General features: G+C 26.9%; 1 pseudogene; it reads right to left on the bottom strand.

The window, feature by feature from the left end:
* Positions 1-989: 989 nt before the first annotated feature.
* LOC105462224 lies at positions 990-4,794 on the bottom strand (annotated as a pseudogene).
* Between the last annotated feature and the right edge of the window lie 890 nt (positions 4,795-5,684).

Below are 5,684 nucleotides of genomic sequence, written 5' to 3' on the forward strand. Positions count from 1 at the left end.
CTATAGTATTGGTAACATTTTTCTATCACAATATTATTTAATCTAATTTTAAAAGACAATTAATAAGGTAACGAAAAAATATTGTGAGCTATATCAATAATCTCCATAAAAATGACTAAAAGATTAACAATAAATGACTTGGTAACAGTGGAAATACTTGTAGCCTGATAGTCAACTATAAGTTAGAATTCAGTCTAAAGTCAGAAGTCTGAAATTGACTTCAGACTTCTTTGCCGACTAGAGTCAACTTCATGGCAGTCAAAAACGAATACACATAACATGAAATTATTGCATAACACATTTCTGTTTGATGTAAGCGTACGATTTTATTAATTTAAGCATGTAAAATAAGTGCCATAATATAGTATTTATGAGAAAACAAATCAAAGAATATAATTCTTATTTATTACACAATCATTGCGCATTTCATCATTAATATAAAAGAGATAATTGCTTTTTCAGAGAAAATACTTTTTCTATAAAATTTGTTGCAATGTTCCGTAATATTGAGCAAAAAGCTGTTTTGTAAAAAATGTATTACACAAGCAACAGTAAATAGATTTTCTGTTAAAGCAGCTGAATTTAGAACGCGAAAAATTATACTCAAAACGGCAAATCCAGCTAATCTAGAGATTAATTGACTCTTTCAATTAATCAAAACCAATTATATAATTCGTTTCTTAGAAAGCATTTATTAGTCATATGTTTATTTAAAACGTAAATTGTGTAACAAATCTCACTTGAAAAATCTAAATTCTTATCCTTTATAAATTACTTATATCGTGTAACAAATTTAATCTGGGAATGCCAAATTTGTATTCTTTATAAATTACAATTGCTTGTATCGTGTAATAAATCCAATTTGAGAAAGCCAAATCTGTATCATGGATAAATTGTAATTTATATCGTGTAACAAATCTAATTGGAAAATGCCAATTCCATATAATATATACTTCATAAATTGCAATTGTTCATATCGTATAACAAATCTAACTTGGAAATATTAAATCCGTATCCTTTAAATTGTCAAGGATCCATTTGTTAAATCTCTCTTCAATCTCTGGCGTGAACATTTCTTTCCCGACGACCCGTCATTCCTTGTCGTATAAACATTTCCGGTTGTATCACATTGAGGGAAGATGGCTGATTTACCATAAGATTACTGCAAAAATTTTCCATTTTCAAATGCTTTACTAACTTTGCGATCTGTTCATCGCTGTAAGATTTATCGAAGAATGCAGTGATTTTGCTTACATTACCAGATAAATCCTATGAAAAATAAATGGAAACGTTAACTAAAACCATATATATCTTTAATATCGTTAATATTCTATATTTTTATTATCGGATGTATATTAATTTTTTTTTTTGGTAAATGATATCAGAAAGTGATGTAAATAAGCGATACGTTTGCATGTGTGCAGTATACTATTAATTTTATTGAAAAAATATTTTCTTCAAAGAAATAATATAATTGAAACATATTTATTTTAAGATTATCTATTTATTTAAGAATTGAAATAAACCGTACTCATGCTAATAAAATTCAAAACTTCAAAAAATATTGAAAATGAAAGTACATATTAATCTCTTTTTTTTACTTACAAAAGACAAACTGACATAATTTAAGAAAATACTTTTTACATATTTTAAACAAAACTGTGCAATTGAATAAAGTAGAATTTCTTTCTTTCACCTTTATTAGATCTTCGTAAAACATTATGTTTTCTCTGTATTTCATCGTCCAAGCTTCCTTTACATGTTCCCAATGTGGACTATACGACGCTGAAATTGTGGAAAATTAGACTCTTGAAACGTTAACAAAGATAAAATGAATGTAATAAAGTCCAATCGACATTTCGCAAAACTTACTCTGTGATTACTCATAAAATTATTGCAGAACTGTTCGAAAGTTCCCTGAAAACCGAGATGTGTATTGGTTTATTGGAAATGATACCATGAGACCACTACGTCTCTTGGATTTTTTGCAACATAAATAATCTGAGAATAAAAATAATGTCTATGAAAGGTGTTGCCCATAAAATAAAAACACGATTTAAAGAAAATTCAAATTTATTTTTAATTAAATTTTAACACAAAAAGTTTTTTCCTGTAATACCACACACGCGCGCGCGTGCGTGTGTGTATACATACAGGATAGATACTTATATGTAAATGATTTTACATATATTAAATATGTAAAAAATTTTTCAGATGTTTCATACAAATTCAAAATAAAAACTATACATATATAACTATATGTCCGAAATAACTTAGTTTCAAAAATACAAGGTGTCAAAATTAAAGGAAAAATTCAGCTTTTTTCCAAAAATTTCGAAAATAACTCGGATTATTTGGATAAAACTTGAAATATATGTAGATAAATTAAACTTTATTAAAATAACCCAAATGTTTTCCAAAAATTTTGGATAAAAGTAAAATTTTTTTTTTCACTTTGATACTCTTATCTTTGAAACTAATTCGTTCAGACGTATAATCATATAAAATTTTTGTCTTGAATTTGAGGAATCACACCTTAAAATCTTTTTCATTACTTCGTCTTTACCTTGTACAATTTATACTGTACTCTGAAAAGAGAAATCTCTCTACTAAATATTTTCGATTTGCCTCGTCAAAATTCATGTAAGTTTTGCAATGTATTCTTTCGTAATGCATGAATTAAAATGGAAAACAATTTGTTCTTAAATATCATTTAAATGCAACAATTTTAATAATATACATGAATGACAAATCCTTTGACGAGTTCCAAATGATAATTTCGAAAGAACTATTTTTAATTCTTTTCTCTCACTTTCTTTAATTTTCTTGTCAACGTTTATATAGATCTTTTATATTTTTATAAATGCAGGTGCACCACATGTGAAACAGAATGGTATTTCTTGAATATCCTTTCCAGAAAAACAAAAATCTACTGGATTTTCGAAATGTGGCGGTCGTTCTTCAATATATCCACTCTTGAACCAGGCATATTTAAAAAGATTATGGAGAAATTATGGAGAAGATAGCTGTATACGCGTTAATGCTATAGTACGTTGTTTCTGGTGCAAGGAATATTTTTGTATGCAGCATTTCTTTTAAGAATATTATAAATGTGAACATTTTGTTATATAAAAATTATTTTAGTATAATAATATAATAAGATTAACTAGTTTTTTTTAAATATTTCTAATAAGTATATCATTGCTAATATTTAAAATAAATCTTATAATAAATGTGCTTGTACATTCTAAAAAACTGCTTGAAATATATGGTATGATAACATGGAAATATCAAAATTGATGCAAATGCAAATACTGTCACATGGAATAACTATCTTTTATTTGTAACAATTATAATTTGTTATCATAAATTGTTTTATAGAAAATTATAAATACAGAATAAAAAATAAAATTCTTCATATTTTATGGTAATTCTAATGCAATATATGTATTTTTTCATCTAAAAAAGTTACAAAAAATTAAATTTTTTAAAATTAGTTTAGATATTAAAACATTATTTTATAGACATTAGATTTAAAAAACTATATTTAAAATAAAAATATTTTAAGTATTATGTCTCAAAAATTATATTCAAGATAAAAATGTTAATTTAAATATTAATATCCTAAAAGCTAGTCAAGTGGGAGGACAACATTTTGAATAACTCATGTATTAAAAAATAAGAATGAATTAGGTCTATTGGAGAAACCACTATAAACAAACCGTGCTATATACCGCAAGGTGGTATGGAAATGATTAGTTTTCTCATGAAAAAAAACATTTTTTGACCAATATGTGTAAATATACAACTAGTTTTATAAAAAAGTGTCTAGTTATGATTTTAATGAAATTTTGTGCACATAGGTTACGTAAACAAATGAATTTCCAAAATATCAGTTGCGATGGAAAAATACAATAAAAATTTTAAAATTATCCTTTAAAGTTAAACAATATTTAATTTTTTTCATTATATCCCCAAAATTATTTAAGATATCAAAAAATGTTGTATACAAAAGTTTTATAGTAAAATTGTCTCTATTCATTTACGTTAATTTTTTTTTAGAATAATTATATTTTAAAAATTTTTTGAAAATTATTGAAAATAATTATTAAAATAAAATTCTATTACCGTAAATGAATAGAGGTAATTTTACTGCAAAACTTTTATATAAAATACTTTTTGAATAGTGCTTGAGATATAACAAAAGAAAAAAAATTCATTTACATATAAGGGGTGGATCCATCCTTTTAAACCGTTTTTTAGCACCAACTGATAATATCTAAATTCATTTATTTACGTGACCTGAAAGTATACCAAGTTTCATTAAAATCAGAATTTGACACTTTGCGAGGTTCCCTTGTTAGTGATGTAAAGGCCTATGGGAGCCAATACGGATGTTGGTGTGTAATAATTTTTACAATATTCAACCACACGCAAATTGCGTGCCGCATATTCGTCGGTCTTGAAACATCGTTCACAATGTGATTGATAACGGATTCAATAATAAGTATAAAGAATCACTTTTAATAAACATACCTTTATTTTGAATATTTTACAGTCGATTACCTAATTTGTAACGTTTTATTGCCATTGCCTGTTAACTATAGTATAAGTGTTAACTGATTCTTTCGATAAAATATTTACTAATTGTGCACAAACTAACCATACCAATTACGTATGATCTAATAATATACAGGGTGTCCAGTAAATCGCCTGCAATACTTCGGAAGGTGATTCGGGATCCAAAAAGAAGGAAAAAAGATTCGTGCTAGCATGCTTGCATTTTATATACATCTTTTCAATTAATACAATCCGAGCACGCCAAGTTTTTGCTTTACTATGATCCCATTGGTCATTTTAATTACATTGAACCTATTTTATAAAATTTTAAATTAGTTGAAAAGACAATGACATTAAACTTTTGCTGCATATGTACTTTTGAATTGTTTAAACGGTTTTTAAAAGAATATTTTTTACGTGGAATAAAATATACTCACCCGCAAAAAAACCGAGCATCTAAATTTTAGCTCAAATTTTTAATATCTTTTAATAGCGATAACTTTACGAAAAATCATCATATCGAGATAAACCTAAGCTCAAATTAAAGCTTGAACATTTCCCTAGATAACTAAGAAAATCAAAATTGAAAATTCCGAAAATACTTTATAAAATGGCGGACGTTGAAAACAGGCTTAGAAAAATAGGAAAAAAATTTTTTCTTTAAACTATTGCGCTAGTTAGGAAAGTCGGCTGCCTGGAAAAAATTTATGAATTTTTAAGCTTATTGATTTCCAAACAAATCCATTTTTTGATCACTTTTCTACGATGTTTTTTGACAAAGTTATAGTGTTTTAAAAAAGTGTTACAAAACGGGATATTTTTTCTTGTGATCAGCTATGAGTCCAAATATGAATCCTCTAGAGCATTTATGGAATATGTTAGAACGAAAAGTTAGGAAACATAATACTCGAACTTTAGGAGCACTCTGCCACGCAAGAGAATAATTCAGAACAAGAAACAATTAGACACTTGATTAATAATATGCCCAAACAAATACACAAATTAATAAATGCGTGAGGAGACAATACACATTACTAAGTGTGCAAGCACGCGCGCGCGCGCGCACGCACGCACGCACACACACACACACACACACACACACACACACACACACACACACACAC

This window comes from Wasmannia auropunctata, unplaced genomic scaffold (genome assembly GCF_000956235.1).
Source record: "Wasmannia auropunctata unplaced genomic scaffold, wasmannia.A_1.0 LD267940.1, whole genome shotgun sequence".
Lineage (NCBI taxonomy): Eukaryota > Metazoa > Arthropoda > Insecta > Hymenoptera > Formicidae > Wasmannia > Wasmannia auropunctata.